The sequence below is a fragment of the Aethalodelphis obliquidens genome, unplaced genomic scaffold, assembly GCF_003676395.1.
Source record: "Aethalodelphis obliquidens isolate GAN/ISIS:26980383/991018 unplaced genomic scaffold, ASM367639v1 scaffold1, whole genome shotgun sequence".
Lineage (NCBI taxonomy): Eukaryota > Metazoa > Chordata > Mammalia > Artiodactyla > Delphinidae > Aethalodelphis > Aethalodelphis obliquidens.
Genome location: NW_020837945.1, coordinates 58,247,911 through 58,274,350, shown reverse-complemented (window position 1 = coordinate 58,274,350; position 26,440 = coordinate 58,247,911). Strand labels below are relative to the sequence as shown.

The 26,440-nt window shown below is 41.2% G+C and overlaps 1 protein-coding gene and 1 pseudogene across 10 annotated transcripts in view; one reads left to right on the top strand and one right to left on the bottom strand.

Annotated features, from left to right (window-relative positions):
* PHLDB2 (pleckstrin homology like domain family B member 2) overlaps window positions 1-20,747 on the bottom strand; it is a 129,032-nt gene extending 108,285 nt beyond the window's left edge. For 8 of the 10 annotated variants that reach the window (XM_027104395.1, XM_027104438.1, XM_027104377.1 and 5 more), the window contains exon 1: window positions 20,646-20,747. The gene's annotated coding sequence lies outside the window, so the exon portion shown is untranslated. Of the gene's footprint in view, window positions 1-20,308; window positions 20,379-20,645 lie in introns of those variants that run through there. The other 2 variants (XM_027104403.1, XM_027104388.1) reach the window with 1 other exon arrangement.
* LOC113627040 (transcription factor GATA-6-like) lies at window positions 19,457-22,278 on the top strand (annotated as a pseudogene).
* The last annotated feature ends 4,162 nt before the right edge of the window (window positions 22,279-26,440 follow it).

The following is a 26,440-nucleotide window of genomic DNA, read 5'->3' as shown; positions in this document are numbered from 1 at the left end:
CAGACTTCGGCTTAACAGGCACTAGTGTTGCTCACTATTATTCCCCTTCTCTCCTTTCAGAAACAAAGCAGTGCTGTTCTGCCTCATTCCCATGACATTAGGTGTGGCTATGTCCCTTGCTTTGATCAATGAAACAGGAGAGAAAGTGACATGTCAGTTCCAAGCTGAAACACCAAGAGCTGGAGCATGATTCGCCGTCTCCATCCCCTGCTAAGATGACTCACTTGTATCCAAGTCTTAGCCTACCTCCCTCAGTGAGAGCAATAGAGAGCAGGGTCTCTGCCAATCCAAGATCGTCTTAAGCCACTGAGATTCGGGAGTTGTGTGTTTCTATGGAGGTGTTAATCTTCATTAAGTGCCTACTATAAACCAGGCTTTAAGCTAGGCCCTGGAAAATATGTGGTCAAAGATACCATTTCCTGCCTTCACATAGCTGACAGTCCAAAGGGGAAAACACACATATGAATAAATGCTATATGGTGTGATGCATGCCTTGATAGAGGATTGATTGACAGATCGGTAAAGGAGCGTGGAGAGGGGCTAACCCAGTGAGACTGGTAGTCTGGGGAAGTTATCATAGAAAGAAATGACAATGGAGTTAAGTCCTATTGAAGAAAGGGAATCTGATGGGTATTATCCAATGGTAGCATAAAGCCACCTCCACACCTAAAATTTTGTGGTTTTAAAAATATAAACAAAATCTCAAGCCCATCTAAGGTCAGACTACTGGTACATCCAGCAAACATCCTGTCTCTGACAGAATTAATAACAAAAATTGTGTAGGAAAAAAGCAACAGTTATTTTCTATATTTAATAACTATGTATTTCTCTCTCATAGTTCTCTAGATCCTTTCCCATCTCCACCACCATGTAAGATATGCTCTCTGGGGTCCAAGTCTATGCCTATCTTAAATGTGGTTTAAATTGGACAGCAATCCTCCAACCATTTAGGATATTTTAGATAAGGATACAAAGGGAAATCCATAAGTGAGATGTTAGAATAACAAGAAAAAAATTAAAGCCAGTTAGTGGGGAAGACTTTGGTTATAAAGTAGTGCATACAAAATAGGAAACAGAGCTAAGATAGTGCAGAGTTAGCCATCCAGAAAGCAAGGCAGAGCAGATGCTGTTTAATGGAAGTCAGCAGCTAAGCACTGAACCCAAACTCTGCATTTTCAATATTTGCTCTAACGGCGCAGAATTGAGGGTTTATGTCAAAAAGGATACTTAAAAGCTTAATTTTTGACTCAGCAGCATAGGACATTAATGTCATTTTAGATGATAAAATGTATTAATGTATTTCAACTGGTTTGCAGTTGCAAATGCTACTTAATCACCCAAACAAAATATTACCAAATATCATTCCCTCTTCCAACAAAACTACATAGTATCAAACTACTAAAGGGTATTCTTACTACCCTACAGGGTGGCAACACTTGGCCCCTCTCTCCTCCTCACATACACTTTTTTTTTAATCAAAAAATTTAATTAGTGGGAATTCCCTGGGGGTCCAGTAGTTAGGACTCCATGCTTCCACTCCAGGGGGCACAGGTTCGATCCCTGGTCAGGTAACTAAGATTTCTCATGCCTCGCAGCTCAGCCAAAACTCACCATGGCCAAAAAATGTAAGTATTGACGCAGTTTAGTTGGCCAAACAAAATATAACACCAGAATATTCCACAGTAGTACTAGCTGGAAGATCAGCTTTACAGTCTCTAGGGAAGAGACAAGCAGGACATTTGCAAATAATAAACCACATCTGAGAAACAGCCATGCAACATTTCTCCACCACACATATTGCAGAAGAAAGCTACAGATGATCTGGAGGGAAGAACATTCCAGAGAATATTTTAAGATATTCATGTCTGATACCCTGGTTTTTCAGTTCAACCTTATTGGGTCTGTTAAGGATGTGTAAAAAGTTGTACACTTAAAGATTTATCATCAAGTGTAAACATGTAATTCACTCATTTTCCTGAAGCTGAGTTTACCATAGCTGAGTACATATGTATGTATACTTGTGTCAATTTGAGATCTCTTAATCCCATAAATCAATTCAACTCAAAAGGTGGAGAATCACACAGGTGGTCTTTCTGACCCTAGGAGTGACAATAATGGTTCATGATACCTCTCTCTCCTTCCCCAGTTCCAGGGTGTTCTTTTCATTGCGGATGAGATCACACGAGTGGAGGCCTAGAGGTGGGAAAAGCATAGGGAAATGTAGAACAGGAAGCAGTAATGTACTCTGAATGAGGATGAGAGCTAAGGCAAGGAGAGTAGAGGCAGGAGGGCAGAGGATACAATGGGAGAGACAGGGTTTAATTCCCCAGCAGTGAGGGAGATAGCAACGCGATGGAGCCCTGCAGACAATGTATTAGAGACTGCAGCTGAGGTTAGGAAAAGAAAGCAGAGGAAGAACTAGGGCTGTGGGAGGTGAAAGGGCACACGGCAAGAGGTGTTGTCAAAGTGACACACAAGAGAGAGGGCGGCCGGAGAGAGGTCTATGTTAACACGTGTAAGAAAGGTGAGGAATTCTCCGAGGTTTCTAGCCTGGCTTCTTGATCTCCTCTGGTGTATTTCTTTTTGCTTTCCTGTACATTTTATGTAAACAAAAAAGAAGTCTCATGGAAATTATAAAATCACTGCATTATGTTATTGTGGAGGTAAAACAGCCCCAAGGGCACTAACGGCTCCATATACTGCACGCATACGCACAGAAACAGAACCGGTGTGGAGAAGGGAAGAAGGCATCTGGTGCCCATCTGAAAGAAGAGACAACACCGGGTCGTCTAAACAGGAAAGAAGTTAATGTGTGTTGAAACATTTGGGCTTACTTTCCGATCCATAAATTTAATCCCTCCAGAGCTCTCTTGTTATTTTATCACCTGAAACGTATATCATCTCATTGTCGATTAGAAAATGCCAGGAGTCATTTAGAGATCTCTGGAAGGTACCACGGAAAGTCACGGTACATTCTCCCTTAAGAAGAAAATTATAGGAAAAACTAATCTCAGGGATCATGTTTGAAAGTTTCTTGGTAGATTCTTTCCTCTTTGCCACAATGCTGGTATATGTTTTAAAATATAATTCTCCTGCTCCATTTGTACCAAATAACACCACAGTGAAGCTAATCCCATCCAAACTGTAAGTCACTGATGGTGACTTCAGAGCACTGTGATGGGCAGTTGTAGGGATCTTGGTTTCAAGATAATGAATACACACCCAGGGAGCAAAGTTTTAAAAAACGAACAAATTAAAATGAAGTATTTACTGTGCTGTGTTGTGTGTGTTGCATTAGAAGTAGGAGTCTTAAAGTCTGGCCTATATATATAAATGCAGTTTTCCAGGTAATTTATACCAAGAGTTTGGAGGATTCTTAAATTATACAACACTTTACTTGTCATTTTACATCGCCGTGCACAAACACTTCTCAGGATCACCCAATATAGCAGGAATTAATCAAAGGGGGAGTGCAAGAGCAAGTGATAGGAAAGTGGAAATCTTTTCACATGGCTGGGGAAAGGGGATGGATGTAGATTACAGAAGCAAAGTCAGAAAAAGAATCTTACCCAAAAAATCAGGAAGGTTTAGGTTAAAATTTCCACTTTATGAAACAGTTTGAGTCTCTGTTTTTCTTATGAGGGGCCTTAGAGCTGAGGTGCTGGCTCTGGGAGCACATTTTGCCACAGACAGTGGTTGATGCCTGGTGTTTCAAACTCTCCCAGCACACTGGTGGTCCACAGGCTGGCCTCTTTCAGCACTGACGTTTACGGTATGGCCATGTTTTAAAGCACGTACTGATGACACGTAATTGAATTCAGACACCAGCTTAGAGCAGTCTGTCAGAAGCAGTGCCATTGGGGAGGTGGTGGGGGGGGAGTTCTGTGGTGACCAGTGGTGCCTGAGGGAAGAAGCTTTTAGAGGACTGAATAGGAAAAACTAAGAAATCTATTTCAGCCCCAAACTCCAAGCTTAAGAATGGAGAACAATGGACACAAAAACCTCCCTCTTTTCCCACTAATCCCAACATGGAAACATGATGAAGGGGGAGGGGGACTACTTAGAAGCTTCAGGAACAACCACTTCCTTCTCTAGCAATATTCTCATTTCAGACATCCAAAAGCAGCCTGTTTTCCCCACACTCCGTTATCCAAACACCATCCTCAGTTAAACAAACCCTCAGTCCTCTGGACTCCGCCTTTGCAAATATACCCTCCTTTTTCACAAGTATTTCCTTTCATCACTAAATCCTCAGCCTCCTGCTTCTCTACACACAAGCCACACCTCTCCACACAGCCCCACACCCACTGGCAAACACCTTCCCAGATCCTCTCTTCTTCAAATATCCCCTCCTACGCACAGCTTTTTTTTTTTTTTTAATTTATTTATTTTACTTATTTATTTTGGCTGCTTTGGCTCTTTGTTGCTGTGTGCAGCTTTCTCTAGTTGCGGAGAGCGGGGGCTACTCTTCGTTGTGGCGCGTGGGCTTCTCATTGCGGTGGCTTCTCTTGTTGCGGAGCACGGGCTCTAGGTGCTTGGGCTTCAGTAGTTGTGGCACATGGACTCTAGAGTGCAGGCTCAGTAGTTGTGGCGCACAGGTTTAGTTGCTCCGCGGCACATGGGATCTTCCCAGACCAGGGCTCAAACCCATGTCCCCTGCATTGGCAGGTGGATTCTTAACCACTGCACCACCAGAGAAGCCCCCATGCACAGGTTTTGTAAGCATCCCTAAATCTGGACCTTGCCACTGTCTCAACATCCATCCCCACAGAACTTCATCTCCCATTCATGCAACCTGGCCTCCTAAACTCTGTTCCTTTAAACTCTTCCTCCACACTCAAGATTTTACGTCTCAGCGCAGGGAAGAAAAAAACAAAAACCATAAAACCAAACTTCTGTTAGTGGACACTGAGCCCTTATTGGTTTTTTGCAAATAAACAGAGCAGCAAATGGATTCTCATTCCTCATTCCTTGCGCCATGTTCTCTGTCATTTAAAGATCAGCCTTTTTGAACAAAATAATTATTATCTACTAGATACATGCAGATACATTGATAATCTCCAAGGAGGGCATTTTTATCCTTCAAAAGGACCCAAGAATAAGGAGGATGTTTTGTTCTTTCAGACTGAGCCTGTTACAACAGTAAATCTTACTGTATGCAGACAGACACACGTTCACAGACACACAGAGACAGACATACACTGCCCACATGCCCATAGCAGTCTAAAAGGCACAAAGACTGTGTGACTGCCAGCGGAGGCTCTTCAGAACCCAGGCAAGTTGAGGCATCCTCAGAATTTGCCAGGTGTTGGGGTGATGCATGGCAGGCTGGGGAGAAAGGGAGGACCACTGGAATGCTGATATGATCTCAGGACACTGAGTACACAGTTCCTTTCTTGGTTTTCTTGTTTTCCCTTTTGAATTTTTACTTTATTATGTTCTGAAAACAACTAAAAGAAGAGGTAAGGGAGACCATTAAGGAAAGAACAAAAGTATCAGATGATGCCACAGGGAGGAAGGGAGCACAGAAGGGACTGGGGCGTGATGGGGAATAGGGGGAGGAAATGAGAGATGGAAGAAGTGATGACAAAAATTAAAAAAAAAAAAAAAAAGTTTCGGCTTCTTCCTATCACAAGAAATCAGTCTACCCCATGGTTCCATTCCTTTCTGTCATCTCCAGCCCACTGAAGTCTAAGCTCTGTCAAAAGAAGTCCAGATGGCATCCAATGGTTCCTAAAGGTAATCACAGTCAATAGCAAAAAACATATTCAAATGAGGATCTTTATCTCCTGTGAAAGAGGTTCCTTTAAATAAGTCTAGATTGTTTTATATGAGGAATTCTTAAGAATCTTAGAGGACTCTTGTAAAGAGGGTAAAACATCAATAGGGATGTTTAAACCATTTTGTGCCAGTCCCTTGAGTAAGACTTGTCTGCCTGAACTTTAAAATATTCTTTAGACCGCCCAAGGAATTTGGCTGCACGCTTCCTGTGATAACTCTTTTCAGCCTGTGAGGAAGGCAGGGGAAGAAGGACAGAAAGCAGGAAAACCCTCAAAAAACATTTGGGCCATTCAAATTCCCTTCCCACTTGCAAAACTCCTGACTTTTATCTAAATATTCAAGATGTGACTTTTACCAATTGGACTCACATTTGTGTTTATATCATTATTAAAACAGCTTTTCAATTCTGCAGCCTGTGGAACGAAAACCACACTCACAGAAAGAAAGACAAAATAAAAAGACAGAGGACTACATACCAGATGAATGAACAAGATAATCCCCCCCACAAAAGAATAAATGAGGTGGAGATAGGCAACCTTCCAGAAAAAGAATTCAGAATAATGATAGCGAAGATGATTCAGGACCTCGGAAAAAGAATGGAGGCAAAGATCAAGAAGACACAAGAAATGTTTAACAAAGACCTAAAAGAATAAAAGAACAAATACCTAGAAGAACAAACAGAGACTAACAATGCAATAACTGAAATGAAAAATAGACTAGAAGGAATCAATAACAGAATAACTAGGGCAGAAGAATGGATAACTGACTTGGAAGACACAATGGTGGAATTCACAGCTGTGGAACAGAATAAGAAAAAAGAATGAAAAGAAATGAAGACAGCCTAAGAGACCTCTGGGACAACATTAAATGCAACAACATTCACATTATAGGGGTCCCAGAAGGAGAAGAGAGAGAGAAAGGACCCGAGAAAATATTTGAAGAGATTATGATTGAAAACTTCCCTAACATGGGAAAGTAAATTGCCACCAAAGCCCAAAAAGTGCAGGGAGTCCCAGGCAGGATAAACCCAAGGAGAAACACACCAAGACACACAGTAATAAATTGGCAAAAATCAAAGACGAAGAAAAATTACTAAAAGCAACAAGGGAAAAACGACAAATAACATACAAGGGAACTCCCACAAGGTTAACAACTGATTTCTCAAAAGAACCTCTACAAGCCAGAAGGAAGTGGCATGATAATATTTAAAGTGATGAAGGGGAAGAACCTACAAACAAGATTACTCTACCCAGCAAGGATCTCATTCAGACTTGACGGAGAAATCAAAAGTTTTACAGACAAGCAAAAGCTAAGAGAATTCAGCACCACCAAACCAGCTCTACAACAAATGCTAAAGGAAATTCTCTAAGTGGGAAACACAAGAGAAGAAAAGGACCTACAAAAACAAACCCCCAAAACTTAAGAAAATGGTAATAGGAACATACATATTGATAATTACCTTAAATGTAAATGGATTACATGCTTCAACCAAAAGACACAGGCTCTCTGAAAGGATACATAAACAAGACTAATCTGTATGCTGTCTAAAAGAAACCCACTTCAGACCTAGGGACACATACAGACTAAAAGTGAGGGGATGGAAAAAGACATTCCGTGCAAATGGAAATTAAAAAAAGCTGGAGTAGCAATATTCATATCAGATAAAACAGACTTTAAAATAAAGAATGTTACAAGAGACAGGAAGGACACTGCATAATGATCAACGGATCAATCCAAGAAGAAGATATAACAATTATAAATATTTATGCACCCAACATGGATCACCTCAATACATAAGGCAAACGCTAACAACTATAGAGGAGGAAATCAACAGTAACCCAATAACAGTGGGAGACCTTAACACCTCACTAACACCAATGGACAGATCACCCAGACATAAAATGAATAAGGAAACACAAGCTTTAAATGACACAATAGACCAGATAGATTTAATTGATATTTATACAACATTCCATCCGAAGACAGCAGATTACACTTTCTTCTCAAGTGCACACAGAACATTCTCCAGGATAGATCACATCTTGGGTCACAAATCAAGCCTCAGTAAATTTAAGAAAACTGAAATCATCTCAAGCATCTTTTCCAACCACAACCCTATGAGATTAGAAATCCATTACAGGGAAAAAAATGTAAAAGACACAAACACATGGAGGCTAAACAATACATTACTAAAGGACCAAGAGATCACTGAAGAAATCAAAGAACAAATCAAAATATACCTAGACACAAATGACAACAAAAACACGATGATCCAAAACCTACGGGATGCAGCAAAAGCAGTTCTAAGAGGGAAGAATATAACAATACAATCCTACCTCAAGAAACAAGAAGAATCTCAAATAAACCATCTAACCTTACACCTAATGCAACTAGAAAAAGAACAAACAAAATCCAAAGCTAGTCGAAGGAAAGAAATCATAAAGATCAGAGCAGAAATAAATGAAATAGAAACAAAGAAAACAATAGCAAAGATCAATAAAACTAAAAGCTGGTTCTTTGAGAAGATAAACAAAATTGATAAACCTTTAGCCAGACTCATCAAGAAAAAGAAGGAGAGGACTCAAGTTAATAAAATTATAAATGAAAAAGGAGAAGATACAATGGACACTGAAGAAATACAAAGCATCCTAAGAGACTACTACAAGCAACTCTATGCCAATAAAATGGACAACCATGAAGAAATGGACAAATTCTTAGAAAGGTGTAACCTTCCAAGACTGAACCAGGAAGAAACAGAAAATATGAACAGACCAATCACAAGGAATGAAATTGAAACTGTGATTAAAAATCTTCCAACAAACAGAAGTCCAGGACCAGATGGCTTCACAGGTGAATTCTATCAAATATTTAGAGCGGAGCTAACACCCGTCATTCTCAAACTCTTCCAAAAACCTGCAGAGGAAGGAACACTTCCAAACTCATTCTATGAGGCCACCATCACCATCACTATCTCCCTGATACCAAAACCAGACAAAGATACTACAAAAAAAGAAAATTACAGACCAATATCACTGATGAATATAGATGAAAATATCCTCATCAAAATACTAGCACACAGAATCCAACAACACATTAAAAGGATCATACAACATGATCAAGTGGGGTTTATCCCAGGGATGCAATGATTCTTCAATATATGCAAATTAATCAATGTGATACACCATATTAACAAATTGAAGAATAAAAACCATATGATCATCTCAATAGACGCAGAAAAACCTTTTGACAAAATTCAACACCCTTTCATGATAAAAACTCTCCAGAAAGTGGGCATAGAGGGAACATACCTCAACATAATAAAGGCCATATATGACAAACCCACAGCAAACATCATTCTCAATGGTGAAAAACTGAAAGCATTTCCTCTAAGATCAGGAACAAGACAAGGATGTCTACTCTTGCCACTATTATTCAACATAGTTTTGGAAGTCCTAGCCACAGCAATCAGAGAAGAAAAAGAAATAACAGGAATCCAAACTGGAAAAGAATAAGTAAAACTGCCACTGTTTGCAGGTGACATGATACTATACATAGATCACGCTAAAGATGTTGCCAGAAAACTACTAGACCTAATCAATGAATTGCATAAAGTTGCAGGATACAAAATTAATGCACAGAAATCTCTTGCATTCCTATACACTAACAACAAAAGATCAGAAAGAGAAATTAGGGAAACACTCCCATTTACCATTGCAGGAAAAAGAATAAAAAACCTAGAAATAAACCTACTTAAGGAGGTAAACTACCTGTACTCAGAAAACTATAAGACACTGATGAAAGAAATCAAAGATGACACAAACAGATGGAGAGATATACCATGTACTTGGATGGGAAGAATCAATACTGTGAAAATGACTATACTACCCAAAGCAATCTACAGATTCAATGCAATCCCTATCAAATTACCAATGTCATTTTTTACAGAACTAGATCAAAAAAATGCATAATTTGTATGGAGATAAAATGACCCTGAATAGCCAAAGCAATCTTGAGGGAAAAAAAATGGAGCTGGAGGAATCAGACACCCTGACTTGAGACTATACTACTAAGCTACAGTAATCAAGACAGTAAGGTACTGGCACAAAAACAGAAATATAGATCAATGGAACAGGATAGAAAGTCCAGATATAAACCCAGACACCTATGATCAACTAATCTATGACAAAGGAGGAAGGATATACAATGGAGAAAAGACTGTCTCTTCAACAAGTGGTGCTGGGAAAACTGGACAGCTACATGTAAAAGAATGAAATTAGAACACTCCCTAACACCATACACAAAAATAAGCTCAAAATGGATTAAAGACCTAAATGTAAGACCGGACACTATAAAACTCTTAGAGGAAAACATAGGAAGAATACTCTTTGACATAAATCACAGCAAGATCTTTTGTGACCCACCTCCTAGAATAATGGAAATAAAAACAAATGGAACCTAATGAAACTTAAAAACTTTTGCATAGCAAAGGAAACTATAAACAAGATGAAAAGACAACCCTCAGAATGGGAGAAAATATTTGCAAATGAATCAATGGACAAAGGATTAATCCCCAAAATATATAAACAGCTCATGCAGCTCAATATTAAAAAAAAACAACCTAATCAAAAAATGGACAGAAGACCTAAACAGACATTTCTCCAAAGAAGACATACAGATGACCAAGAAGCACATGAGAAGCTGCTCAACATCACTAATTATTAGAGAAAGGCAAATCAAAACTACAATGAGGTATCACCTCACACTGGTTAGAATGGGCACCATCAGAAAATCTACAAACAACAAATGCTGGAGAGGGTGTGGAGAAAAGGGAACCCTCTTGTACTGTTAGTGGGAATGTAAATTGATACTGTCACTATGGAGAACAGTATGGAGGTTCCTTAAAAAACTAAAAATAGAATTACCATATGACTCAGCAATTCCACTACTGGGCATATACCCAGAGAAAACCATAATTCAAAAAGACACTTGCATCCCCATGTTCATTGCAGCACTATGTACAATAGCCGGGTCATGGAAGCAACCTAAATGTCCATTGACAGACAAATGGATAAAGAAGATATGGTACATATATACAATGGAATATTACTCAGCCATAAAAAGGAACGAAACTGAGTTATTTGTAGCGAGGTGGATGGACCTAGAGTCTGTCATACAGATAGAAGTAAGTCAGAAAGAGAAAAACAAATACTGTATGCTAACACATATACATGGAATTTTAAAAAAATGGTTGTGATGAACCTAGGAGCAGGACAGGAATAAAGACGCAGACATAGAGAATGGACTTGAGGACATGGGGAGGGGGAAGGGTAAGCTGGGACGAAGTGAGAGAGTGGCATGGACATATATACACTACCAAATGTAAAACAGATAGCTAGTGGGAAGCAGCTGCATAGCACAGGGAGATCAGCTCGGTGTTTTGTGACTACCTAGAGGGGTGGCATAGGGAGGCTGGGAGGGAGACGCAAGAGGGAGAGGATATGGGGATATATGTATACATATAGCTGATTCACTTTGTTGTACAGCAAAAACTAACACAACATTATAAAGCAATTATACTCCAATAAAGATGTTAAAAAAATAAAAGAAAAAAAGACACACGCACCCCAATGTTCATAGCAGCAACAGCCAGGTCATGGAAGCAACCTAAATGCCCATCGACAGACAAATCGATGAAGATGTGGTACATATATACAATGGAATATTACTCAACCATAAAAAGAATGAAATTGGGTCATTTGTAGAGATGTGGATGGACCTAGTGACTGTCATACAGAGTGAAGTAAGTCAGAAAGAGAAAAACAAATATCGTATATTAACGCATATATGTGAAATCTAGAAAAATGGTACAGATGAACCGGTTTGCAGGGCAGAAATAGAGACACAGATGTAGAGAACAAACGTATGGACACCAAGGGGGGAAAGCAGGGGGTGGGGATGTGGTGGGATGAATTGGGAGATTGGGATTGACATGTATACACTGATATGTATAAAATAGATTAATAAGAACCTGCTGTATAAATAAATAAATAAAATTTAAAAAACAGCTTTAGCAATATTTGAAGGAGACACAATATGAATGTAATAAGTATATATATATATATATATATATATATATATATATATATATATATACACATATATATGTTATAAATTAAGTTCAACAGAATGATGCAGTAGGGAAGTTCTCAAATTAAAAGCATGCTGTCTCCGGACTTTCCTGGTAGTGCAGTGGTTAAGAATCCACCTGCCAGTGCAAGGGACACGGGTTCAAGCACTGGTCCAGGAAGATCCCACATGCCGCAGAGCAACTAAGCCCCTGTGCCACAACTACTGAGCCTGTGCTCTAGAGCCCGCGAGCCACAACTACTGAGCCTGCATGCCACAACTACTGAAGCCTGCGCGCCTAGAGCCCATGCTCCGTGACAAGAGAAGCCACCACAGTGAGAAGCCCACGCACCGCAACCAAGAGTAGCCCCCACTCGCTACAACTAGAGAGAGCCCGTGTGCAGCAACAAAGACCCAACACAGCCAAAAATAAATAAATAAATACATTTATTAAAAAAAAAAAAAAAATGGTGTCTCCGATTACAGAAAATGCAAAGAACAGAGGAATACATTAAACAACACTATGGAGACAGTATCACTTAAATCTAAAACATGTGGAAGTCTACAGAAAAATAACCAATGTCTTCAACCAGCAAATGACAAGGAAAAAAATAAGAGAGGGAACAGTTCTAGATTTAAAAAGAACCAGGAGATACACCAATTAACAATTAAATGCAATATGTAGACCTTGTAGACCTTGTTTGGATTCTGTTTTGAACAATCCAACTATTAAACAAAAATTTTATGTGACAATCAGAGAATCTGAACACTGACTGGAAAAAAGATATTTTAATTGCTGCCATTTTTGTTTTTAGGTGTGATAATGATTTGCTGTATTTTTTAAAAATCCTAAGCTCTTAGATTTATATTTTAAATTTTTTATGAATAAAATACTACAGTATTTGGAATCTGCTTTATAACAATCTATGGGGGGAAGTAAGGTCTACAGATGAAACAGTATTAGCATATGTAGATAACTGTTGAAACTGAATGATGGGTACATGAGATTTCACTGCATTATTCTTTTAATTTTTACGTATGTTTAAAATTTTCCATAATAAAAATATTTAAAAAGTAAAAGATGTGTGCATTCCGAAAACCAATATGAATAAAAATATATGAATATATACTGACTTAAAAACGATAGTGGCTCAGTTTACAAAGAAAGATGTGTTCATACAGTGGCTCCTTGCTGATTTTTTAAAAAGTACGAAATACTAACCTTCTGTCATATTGAATTAAGCTCCTAAAAGCGGATTTTTTTTTTTAAGTACCTTGGAGAAATCTGAAAGGAAATGCATTGTCTAGATCACAAGTATCAGGCCATTATATTTCAGATACTTGCAAGATAATGGTAGGTCACAGTAGCTAAATTTCACTACTATGCATATTCAAATAAAACCCACCTCTTCAGAAAGTTAAAATGTAAACACAAAAACTGACAAACCTGCCATATCTTGAAGAATTTCAGCCTCAAAAAACCATTAAAACACACACACATACCCTTCCATATTTATGCTAAGGTAGAGACCAACATACTTTATAGATTCTTAAATTATGTGATGGCTTCTCTGAAAGTGGGAGAGTTCTTTAGGTAGGAAATTACAGACCCATATTTTCAGGGTTCTTTATAGAATCCTAAGATAGCTTTAGTTGAAGATAAAGGTTTCTAAAATTTTCCCAAGTAAAGCAAATATTTCCAGATGTTTCTTATTCCTGATCATTGGCATAATTCATCCCCGGGTTTAGGTGATTCTGACTGTAGCCTCTGAACAATCCTCTTGTATTATGTGATCACCACAGTGAGACAAAGCCAAGAAGCAGAGAGTCATGGAATAACTAGGTTGGAGGTCTTGAATGTCTGTTTGCATCTGTGCTTCAGATTTACTTCCTGAAGCAGAGGGGTACTCCAGGAAAAAGCATCCTCTAAAACCAATTTATGCAAGAAAAATATTGACTCTGGGATCACATGGGGATGAAGATGCTCTCTCTTGACCCTGAAACCACCCCTATGGGCTGGAATTGGAAGCTGAGAGTTGGTGGGAGCAAACTCTTATCTTTACAGCATCCTGTCCCCATTCCACACTACCGATCAAAATACATTCTCTTCAGAGTCAGCTTCTGTTTTTTCAAAGTAACATTCACCAAATCCAAACGTACTATCCTCCATTCCCTTACCCAATACTTGTGAACTGGGAATAGTCAGGGGATAAGTAGGCTCAGGATGGATGGAACAAACACAAGGTGACCACATCACCCATGGTCATAGTGTTTTTCCCTTTAACTCAAAAACTGAGTGGATGGGTTTTAAAAAAATACTATAAAGTAAACAAAACAAAACAATAATGATACCATCTCTTCATTACTTAACTGTAGGTTATGCAAAGTGGGTGTTATAGACAATATTTCCCTTTGTTGCGACCTACCTTTTTTAACCATTTATTTTGCTTGGAAGGAAAAGGAAAAAGGACTTGAACCAGCAGAGGTCAGTAAACAACTGACTACACTAAATTTAATCAATGCTGTTTTTTATATCTGACCAAAAGCCCTAATAAAGGAAATGGTTACATTAGGATGTTATTTTTATTGTCATGGCCAATCTAGCGCAAAAAATACGGGACAGACTGCCAGGAACATGAGTCAGGATACCCGACCCTCGTCCTGGTTCTGCCAAAATAACCAACAGAAGAAAGAGCCAGAGCAAATCCCTTGGCCCGTCTTCACCTTGTTTTAGCAGAGGTTTCTCCATATTTAAAATGGTGAGGGTGAACTAGATGTTCTTTCTGCTCCAACTTTCTAGGCTCCCATAGACACAGGTTAAATAACACAGGAGTGCCAGTTATACAACGCAGGAAATGGAAATGACTACAGAACAGAAACATGTTTTAGTGATAAGGTGGCAGCTAGCTACCTAACTGGGAAAAGATTGCACCGGTGCTGTTGCCCATGACATTCCAAGGGCATGGTAAATTATTTCAGCATAACGTAGTGGGAAGAAGGCCTGGTCAGAGTTATGTTAGTGTAATATAATACGGCTATTTGATTCGGCATGATGTATAAGAAATATTTTGTCTACATTCCCATGGCTTGCAATTTCCTTACTAAATATGTTTTCAAAAACCTACTTCTGCAATGATGTAAGCAGTGTGGCAGCCAGACCTCACTTCCCAGTCCCCTCTGAATATCTCTTGACTATGAAGCACTACTCAGGCTGCATCTGAACTGGACAAACAAACGCAGAAGCTGGCTTTCCTTTGCTTTTACCTGCCCTTGTTTTAGCAATACGGTGCTCAAGAAACAAATTAAGGAGAAAGATTGTAACTTTTAGCGTTTTTGCCATTCCTTATGCTGATTCCACAAGCACATCGCCATCTGGAGAGGTCACATGCTGCATGCAAACAAAATATTCTAAGATGATCAACACTGATTTCCAATGAACTCTAGATTTAGCAGCAAACCTTGGAAAAAGCTGACCCTGCTTGAGGTAACAATATTAAATATAGGCATGAACAAACTTTTTCTTCCCCTTAATTTGCAAAGTAAGGAAATGGAGTTCATCTAATAAACTCAACCCACTCACACTAAGCAAAACAAATATCTCTTGTAAAAAACCTCTCAAAAAAGTCTCCAGGTAACTCAGCCTGTTACTCTACACCTTATTTACCTGTTTCTTTGTATGACAAGCTTCTCCAGCCCCTAGCTTTCCCACTGAATTTCAATAAAAATGATTTTTATATTTGGGTTTCCCCTGTTGATCATTAGCTGCTATAGATAACAATCTTGCCTTTAAAGCACAAACCTTCTTTTCAACATCTGAAAACATTCCTAAATATCATGAAAACAACTCTGCAAATTAACCCTTAGAAGGTTCGAATTTCTGGGTGGCAGAAACAAGTTCTGCCTTACCAAATACTCATTTTGAAGGGATTTGAAAACCTGAGCTACCCTTTTTGGTTTTATTCACTTTCAAAAGATAAGAGTCACATTAATCAAACGCCAACAAATATTTCCCGCCAACAATTATAAAAAAAACAAACTCATCTTCTCTTCCATCACCTGAAAAATAAGTAACAAGAATGACTACACGACAAAAAAAAAAAAAAAGAATGACTACCCGAAAGGTGATAATGAAAAGGGTGCTATACCCCTTTACTGCAGCACCTGCAGAGAGCAGCCCTCTTTAAAAAGTCATCACTTCTGAATCATTTCTAAATATACTACTATGTACTCGGCTTTGAGGTACACCCATTGGCTAGTTGTCAAAATGATAAGAACCTACCACAGCGAGGTTCGGAGCTCTTCCAAGAAAGGCACACTAAAAACTTCTCCTATATTTCCAGAACCTCCCAGATTTGAGGATTATAACTACCATGGCAGGACCACTTAGCACACAACTAAAATCCATAATCACAGGACTAATGGGTAATCGTAGTAATGTAAAATGTGAGAGCAGCCATATGTGCACAACTTTTCTGATCGTCAAAAACTCTTTGAGGGCTTCCCTGGTGGCGCAGTGGTTGAGAGTTCGCCTGCCGATGCAGGGGACGCGGGTTCGTGTCCCGGTCCGGGAAGATCCCACATGCCGCGGAGCGGCTGGGCCCGTGAGCCATGGCCGCTGAGCCTGCGCATCCGGAGCCTGTGCTCCGCAACGGGAGAGGCCACAACAGTGAGAGGCCCACGTACCGCAAAAAAAAAAAAAAAAAAAAAAAAAAAAACACTCCTCTTTGAGATAACTCCTTTCTATAAGCAGAGCTATTCACAAATACATGCTTTTTACACTCTCCCAGAAAATGAACAAAAACTTTACATTACTATCATTTTCTTCCCCACTAAGTAAACAGATGGAAAGATACAGACTGGGGGTTGTACAAGAAAGTACAATGAAACAGGAGTTAGGAGGTTCTCACTAGCCAAGTGAGCAGATTCAGATAAGAGGATTTCTGAGATTCCTTTTACCCCCATTATTATTTTGCCCTATTCCCCCAAAGAAGTGCCGAGCTTGAAATGTCTTCAGATCCCTAACCCAAGTTCTACGCAAATATCACACTTATCTTACATATCCACTCATCAGCTTATGAATATCCCTCACAACTGCCCCAAAGCATGCTCATTTCCTTATATGCCAGGTGTCTTTTTTAACTCTGTATCCAGGAGGCCTCTCTCATCCTCTCTTCTCTCCAAGACAACCCTATCCATTCATGCCCTCTACTCTTAACCCATAAGGCAGGGAGGAACAAAAAATCTCAAATGTTCTGTTTTGTACCATAGCATCTGCTGTGAATGTGGAACCATCTGTTGCCCACTTTGCCATGGGAAGGATGGTGCAGGCATCAGACGTGCAGTGTCACAGGTCGCACAATAGAATTATGTTCTTCTTGGGGCTGACACACCCAGGCATATGCTCCACAGTCACCATGGCTAATGCTACCCTTCCCCCATCAAAGAGTTTATTTATTTCCTCACAGAGAATGTGACCTCTAAATTCTCACAAAGGGTCAGGTCCATTTTTTAAAAACTTACATATGCCTGAATATCAGTTTCTAAATTCTCTAATCCTGGGTTTTATCTAAAACTAACATCTGTCACTAACACACTTGAGACTTTACCAGTCACTATCTCTGGGCATCTCAGTTTTTGTGTCTATAAAACAAAAAAGTTGAGCTCAGTGATCTCTGAGGCTCCCTTGCACTGTAGCACTCCAAAATTCTGTAATTTTAAGCCAACTCAAAGTCAGTGAACACAAGTTCCTTCACATCTATGGTATATTAAGACTCTTAATGCCAAGGACAAAAGAATCTGCTGCAGACAAAAAGGTCTCTCTGTGTTGAGCAAAAATACCGTCAGTTTCTAGAAGATCCAAATTAGATTAAGATCCCTAATCTTGTTAACATATGTCCTCAAGGAAATACCCTAGTGAAGAGTTTGGGGCTAGATATTCATTGTTTGTGTGTCCTGTGCATTATAGGATATTACACAGCATCATCTGAGGCTCTACCCCCGAGTTGGGACAACCAAAAATGTTTCCAGACACTGGCCAATAACCCCTGGGGAGCAAGTTACCCCCACTCCACCCACCTCCATTCAGAACCACAGCTGCTGTGTATACCAGGGCTTTATAATAAAGCACATCACTTAAAAGTTGTTTTTGTTTCAAATAGATGACATTTCCACAGTTAATAAGTAAAGTACATCAAGATCTAACAGTCAGATTTATAACGCACATGTATTCCACTTGGAAGATGTACAAAACCACTGTCTTTCCAAGTTATTCATAGAGCCAACCGCCTTTCTGCTAAGGGTTGAAAATTAGCATACAGAGTCATAACCTCAACTGCTCTTTAAAAGCATTTAAAAGCAATCACATTTTTCACAGCAAGTCCTCTGGTGCACTCCAGAATCAACCCCGGCATTACAGTACAGACCTCAAAAGAGGGCTTTGAGGAAAACAGCAAAATTCAGTGGTGGGTTTAATCACTTCAGCTTTTTCTTCCCTCTCTTGTGCAAAAGCCAGTAAATAAAATGTTTCTGAAAAGGTTGCTAAAGAGTTCCAGCTTTCGTCTGGTGTTCTTTAAGATAGGAGGTAGTAAGCTGTTAGGAGAATTTCCCAGCTATCTTTTCCTCCCTCACTTCAAATAGGGATCCAGGAGACACCCCCTAAAGTCAGTCCTCAGCCCAAAAGGACAGCGTCTGCCAGTTGCATGAAACAGACTGAAGCCTGCAAATTGAAATGATGGCTACTCCTAGCCCAACATCTCATTTTTTCATTTGTGAAAAAGGCTGGGATTTGCAAACCTCTGGGTCTCAGGAGGTGAAGGCTACACTAGTCAACTAAGAGCAAAAGCTCTATTCCCCCTCACTTTTCAAGGAAACCCCAGTTATAAACGTTTTTGGGACTTTACAGAGCTTCTCAAGTACATATAATGTTTAAATTTCCACATTAAATATGTAAAATGAAAACAATAAAATAAAACACAAAACCTTTTAAATAACTTAAGCCCAGGATATGAAAAGGGAATCATGAATAGACACAACTGTTACTTTTCAAAGAACCTTAGCTCTTTATTCAAACAAATATTTACACAATTGAGGGCAATGGTACCGGGGATGTAGCCATTCTGTTAAAATAGTGGGCAGCTCTAAAGGTTTATTTATCCCAAATCCAACTACTCTGTTGCTATCCTACCAGGAACCAAGAATTCAAGAGCTCTCAGGGCAAAAGTTTAACTAACACTCTGAAACTGTGAACTTCATTTAGACCTCTCCCAGCTGAATTCAGATGTTAGAATCTCGGAGACATATCTCAAACGCCTAAATTAAGCCAAACTAGGAAGCTTAAAGTTACGCGTCCAATACTTGATAATAAATATCTGTAATTAATACATTCATACAATGAAGGGAAATGTGGCTGACATATATTTACACTAAAAGTACGCCACATTTTTATGCCTCTTCTTCTAGTTCCACTCCCAGCTGCGTCTGGCTGTGACTAGCTGTGCATTCTAGAATTGTTGAGAGCTTCTTTAGAGCAGCAGAAGGAAGACTTCTAGGGATGAGGGCAGGGCCGGGCGAGAGGATTTCCAGCCCCGGGAAAGTCTACCGACATAAAAGGCTCAGGGCGCAGTTCCCGCTTTTACATGAGAAAGGTAGATGGGTAGCAGGTTCGACTTCCGAAGCTCTTTCAAACAGGAAGCCCCAAGTCTGGAAGTGACAGCCTGTCAGCCTTTTAATTTCCTGGCGGTGGCGGGAGTTAGCCCGGCCCTCGGCGCTTTAATAAGTGATGACTGCTAGAACTAAGTTATTCAATGTACCAGCAAACATTTCAAGCTGCGCCTCGGCCGTGCCAGGCGCGGGTGAAACAGGGGTTCAAAACATTCTCTACTTCCAGCCGCTATCTCTAGGGGTGCGGAGACCGCCCCAACCATAAATTTTGGGGGGCACCCAAGGCCAAATGGGAATTTGAGTCTCTGGGCGGTTCAAACTAGTGAGCCCCACTCTTGAAACAAAGTGAGCCAGGAGGGCAGCTAGCTAGATATTTGGGGGAGGGGGTCTTTTCTGAATTCCGCGCCCATACCATCCAGCAGCATACTCTTTCCTCCGCCCACGGCGACAAAGCGGCTCTAGCCCCAAGATCCCGATCCCTCTCTCTTTGGGTATTCCAGACTTCTCGGCAAAAGTTGCCTCAGGCTCCCCCAAATCCCGCCCGTTTCCTACAACCGTTCTGTGAGCTGCTCTTCCACCCCGCCACTCCCTCCCCAGGATCCTCTCAACCGAGGTCCACCCATTCTTGGGGTTCGGGGCCCCAGAGGCTGCTCAGCCCGGGCTCTGCTAACCCCAGCCCGAGCTTTTGTCCCTGCAGCCCACAAGAGAAGCAAGAAACTCTGCGTCCCCGGCAGCCACTCACCGTCTCATCTTCTCTCCGCGCCGCCGCTCTCCGCCGGCTCCAGCGGCCCTCGCCTGGCCCTCGCCCCGCCTCCCTCCCACCCTCCCTCCAGCCCCGGACCCCCGGCCCCGCCGCAGCTCCAGCCGCAGCCGCCCGGCCACTCAGCACGCGCTGTGCGCAGCCAGCGCGCCCCTCCTGGCCCCGGCGGCCACTGCCTCCTCTCCGCCCACAACCCTCGGCCGCGCAAACGGGCGGCGACCAACTCGGCGGCGGGGGAGGCAGCGCCCGGGGGATGCGGCCCGGACGCGCGGAGCCTGCGCGGCCCCTTCTACCCCGCCGGCCACCGCCTCCTCCTCACCTGGCGCGTCGGCGCGGCCGGGTCCCCAGAGCGAGGGAGGGAAGGCGCGCTGCGGGCACCCAGCCGCCGGGTGCGGTCCCCCTCGGGCCGCGGTGGTGGGCTCCGCGCGGCTCGGTCCTGTGCCCCGGCCCCCTTCGTAACCACCGCGGCGGGCACCGAGGGACTTGGAGCAGTGAAGTCGGTGAAGGTGCCAGGCAGTTTGCAGTTGGGGCTTTTACTGCTGCAGCAGGGGTTTGGCTGGTCTCCCCATCACGGGGCGCCAGCTTCTCGGAGCCGCGTTTACAGCCGTGGTAGAAACCTTGTGGCAGGCTTTCCTAATGAGCTGGAAGAGGACGGGTGGGTACACGTCCTCGAGCGACGATTTCCTCGCCCGACGGTGAGGTTTCTACTGGGAAACTCCAGGTGACCTCACCTCCTCCCGACAGTTCGCCCGCGGGCAGGTACCTGATGCGTCAGAAAAGCAGTTTTGCAAAATGGTTGGGGAACGGCCTCAGCGGAGGATTTTAAACTAACTTGTACTGATTTCCTTTCAGTTACTTCTCTTGAAAGTTTCTATATTTTCCAACGTGTTTTTCTCGTTGCTGCAACCAATGAAAACAATGCTGATGTGAACGGCGGGTATCTCCACGGAAAGGGACCAAATGGACCCAGGGCGGCCTCAGTCGATCTCCGCACGAATGAGTGTGAGTGAACCTCTTCCAAGTTCTGGGTGAATCTCTGGGCTTACAAAGAGGCAGGTCGTCGGCCCTCGCGGAACTCACAACAGCAAGAAAGAGCACAATAAAGTGCAGACTAATTTATGATCGCTGTGGCTTTGGTTGGCCAAGTCGTTTTAGCTCCTAGCAACAGTGTCATTAACAGTGTAGTGACAGAGATAGCTGATGTTCAGGATGGTTAATAAGCTTCCGGATAATGTATACAAAGTCCCTGACACCACGAGTGGCACTCAGTAGGCACTCAACAAATAGCTTATTTATAATGCACTTTTCATTTGTGCAAGTAAAAGTCTGACTTCTAATTTATAGGAAAGGCTCACCTATGAACTGCTTGGTGTTTTATAGGAATTAGTTTCCCCTGTCTTGGCTCTTTTCCCCACAGAAACATACAGGAATCAATCCAACACTTAAATGCTTCAGCAGTTTCCCCGATTGGATCATCCCATCACCATAAAATCATGTTATTTCTCCCATCTTAAAAACTCTCTCTTGAATCCACTTCCCCTTCCAGCCACTTGCTCCTTTTTTTCTGCTCAGCCGCAGCAAAACTCCTTTAGACTTGTTAAGAAAAGCTGTCTCCAAGCTTTCTCTACCCATTTATTCCAATTGGGCTTTTGCTTCTGCTCTGTCCCCTAGAACGCCTCCTGTCAAGGTCAAACTCCTAAACTGGACATTTTCTCAGGGCTCATCGCACTCGAACTATCAGCAGAAATCAATGGTGGAACACTTGTTCCTCCTGGAAAACTTTTATTTGGACTTCCACAACTTTTTCATGTTTTTTGTTTTTTTTTCCTACTCCATTGCTTGCTCCTTCTTAGTCTTCTTTGGGAAGAAGATTGCTTGCTGGTCCCTTCTCTTCTCCCAGTGTCTGAGCAGTAGAGTCCCCAGAGTTCGGACTTTGGATCTCTTGTCTATGATCTCACGTATGTGGTAATGACTCCCAAATTTTAACTCCAGCCTGACCATCTCTTCTTGAACTGCAGGCTCCAGGCTATTGCCCAGTTAGCCTACTAGGCTACTCCCACATAACATTTCTGACACTGAAATCCTGAAATTCCTCCTTCTGTCTCCCAACCACCCTGTCCCAAATGAAGTTTTCCTCATATCAGGCCAAAAAACTTGGTGTCATCCTTGACTTTTCTGTTTCTCTCACATTTCAAATCCAATCCATCAGAAAAAAATTTTTCAGCTCTACTTTTAAAATAAATCCAAAATTCAACTACTTAACCACCTCCACTGTTAATTAACACCCTAATTTACCATCACATCTTGACTTTCTCCTTGCCCTGTTTCTACTTTTGTCCCCATGAAGGAAGTTCTCAACACACTGCCAGAGCGATCGTTTTTAAACATTGAGACAACTCATATCACTCCTCTGCTCAAGACCCTGCAATGGTCCCCATCTCAATCAGGGCTAAAGCCAAAGGCTATAGAATGGCCTGGAAGGACAATACATGATGTGCCATTCTTTGATTTAAGCTCCTACTTCTTTCACTTCACTCACTTAGTTCCTGCCATAATGGCCTCCTCAATATTCCTGGACTAGAGTCCTAGACAGTATGCTTCCATCCCAGGGCCTTTGTGCTAGCTGTCCTCTCTGCCTGGAATTCCTCCCTCACCCCAAGTACCAGTATGGCTTACTCTCTCACTTCCTTTAAGACACTGCTCAAACGTCACCATGTTCCTCAGGTCTACCCTGACCACTCTACTTAAAATTTAAAAGGTGTTCCACATACTAGTGAGCTTTCTTTATTATTTTTAATGACAGAACGATCACCTTCTATCATATTATAAAATGTATTTTTTTATTGTGCTTATTATCTGACTCTCCTCACCAGAATGTAAGTTCTGTGCAGGGAGGGATTTTTGTCTGCTCTCTCCAGTGATATAGCCACAGGACTCCTAAAACGATGCCTGGCATGTAGTTGGTGCTCAAAAATGAATGACTTTGACCCAAAGCACTATGGGTGCAAACATTTCGTGGCCTCGAACAATACCAGCGAGACTCCTGACTAGACAGACATCTCAGAGACAGTCGTTCTCCCTCTAAGGTTCTGAGGAGAATGTTTACCAACACAACACACCTAGAATGGCCATAGTTAGGTTGACAATATTCATATCTAAGAAAATATAGCTAACAGTTATTGAGAGCAGTAGTTACTGTATCTGCCAGGTGTTTGTCCAAATATACTACAGTCTTAATTAAACTAATTAATAACAACGCTTTGAGGTAAGTACTGTTACTACTTCCATTTTGTAAGTGAAAAGGGTGAGACACAGAGAAGTAAATGGTCACTCAGCTAATAAGTTTGTAGAGGCAGAATTGGACACAGGGCAGCCTGGTTCTAGAGTTCATGCTCTTCAATACTCCCCCCCCCACCTCTTCTCTAAATAGGAATGATATCAGAGAAAACATCTGTATAATGAGTAATTCCAAATCACTAGACCAGAAAAAAAATGATCCTCATTGACCTTCCTTCACCATCTTGTTTTATTTGTTGACATCTCTGTCTCTTTTACTATAGCCAAGCTCCTTGAAGGCTAGAGGGGTCATTTTATTCACATTTGCGTGAACCACACTCCAAGACTTGGTGCGTGGAAGGGGCTCAAAGAGTATTCGTTTAATGTGATTTTGTAAAGTGACTAAACTCAGCAAAACATCTCACTTCCAATGAGTTAGTATGGTTTTCAAGAGTTTTCATAATGCCACGGCAACCTGAAGATAGAAGAGATCAACAAGGTACAAGGGTTATATTAAATGTGAAAAGCAGACCCCAACATCTTAAAATGTATAGAAGGCGCTCAGAGTTTAACACCTATTATTATTGCAATAATTGTTATTACCAGAACTTTTTATAGTTATGATGGTATTTTTTTTGTTTGTGTGTGGTACGCGGGCCTCTCACTGTTGTGGCCTCTCCCGCTGCGGAGCACGGGCTCCGGACGCGCAGGCTCAGCGGCCATGGCTCACGGGCCCAGCCGCCCCGCGGCATGTGGGATCTTCCCGAACCGGGGCACGAACCCACGTCCCCTGCATTGGCAGGCGGACTCTCAACCACTGCGCCACCAGGGAAGCCCTACGATGGTATTTTTTTAAATAGAAAGAAAAAATAAAAAGACATGAGCACTTTCCTTCTACTTCTTCCATTTCCTGAGTTCTTTAAAACAAAGTGACCTATTTAATCACAGATCCAGCCACACCTACCTCTGTTGCCACACCTACCTCTGTTGCCACACCTACCTCTGTCTGCCATTCCCTGTTGTCCACCAGGGATATTGTGTTGTAAACTGCACAGCAGAACTTCCTTCCCTGTTCCCTTCTCTAGGATCTGTAGTGGTTACAGTACCTGATGGTACTTTCCTTTAGCCACCCCTCTCAGCTAAGGAAAGGTGAAGTGTTGCACACAGTAATACGATGAATTATTTATGTATTATTTCATTTGGAATTAGTTTTCCAAATGGCTGGTTGGACTTGATTAGCTCATGTCCTGAATCTGTACATCTTTTCCTCTCTCTGCAGTAATAACCTAAAAAATCTTTGAAGCTGTTAACTTGGTCACTCTCCACTCTTGTCCAATTTGTGGAACAACTGTTTATACTAAAGTTATCTTTAATATTATGCCTATAAAAAGAATCAAGAAGTTTTTATTTGCAGAGTACAGTGGAAAGATCGTTGATTTTAGAGTCAGGGAGATCTGGGTTTAAACCCTGACTCAGCCCCTTTACCCGTCAGGTAATTTGAGTGTGTTATTTACCTTCACTGAGAACCATATTTCTATTTTGGTAAATGGGACTGATAACACCCAACCCATATGTTTGTGAATTAATGTGATAATGTAGACACCACTCTTTGCACAGGAGATAGCACCCAGGGATTACTCAAAAGTGTAGTTTCTTTTTTTCTTTTATTCTTTTCTTTTTTAATGAAAATAGTATATATTTAAGGTAGACAACATGAGTATTTTATGGACATACACGTAATGAAATGATTGTAACAGTCAAGCTAATTAACATACCTTCTCACAGTTACCTTTTTTATGTGTATAATGAGAACACCTAATATCTGCTCTCACCAAATTTCCAATATTCAACACAGTATCGTCATGCTGTCACATTAGATCTCTAGACCTATTTATCCTTTAACTGCGACTTTGTACCCTTTGACAAACATCATCCCATCCCCCGTCCCCAGCTCCGCCTCCTTGCCCCTGGTAACCACCTTTCCACACCTACCTTCTATGTGTTGTAATCTGCTTTCTTAGGTACCACATGTAAGTGAGATCATGCAGTTTTATTCTTTCTGTGCCTGGCTTTCACTTAGCATAACGTCCTCATCAAATGAGTAGTTTCCAACCACACTTGCCCTTTTCTGGAACTGTTATTAATGACATCAACCATTGTGTTGTACTGCCTTATAGACGTTGAGTTCCACTTCATAAACTCCTTTTAGAATTTAGTGCTAGGGACTTCCCTGGTGGCGCAGTGGTTAAGAATCTGCCTGCCAATGTGGGGGACGTGGGTTCGAGCCCTGGTCCAGGAAGATCCCACATGCCACTGAGCAGCTAACCCCACGAGCCACAACTACTGAGCCCGTGTGCTGCAACTACTGAAGTCTGCACACCTAGAGCCCGTGCTCCGCAGCAAGAGAAGCCACTGCAATGAGAAGCCTGTGCACCTCAACGAAGGGTAGCCCCTGTTTGCCGCAACTAGAGAAAGTCTGCAACAACGAAGACCCAACGCAGCCCAAAATAAAAATATATATATAATAAAATTTTTAAAATTAAAAAAAAAAAAAGAATGTAGTGCTAGGATAAATTTTCTCTCTCAAAAAAATCCAAGTACTTTCATTTCTTAGAAAAGGTATCTTCATCTATTTTAACATTGGATTTGCAATCATTGTTAAGGAAAACTGTGTAAACCAATGTTTCCCTTTGTATCCTGTTTGTAAGGAAGCACAGTGTCAAATTTAGTATTAAATTATTGTACTATTATAAATTATAATTTTTAATATATAGTAGCACAATTTAATGTACTATATTATAATGTATAATGTAATAGAATTGTACTACTATAAATTAA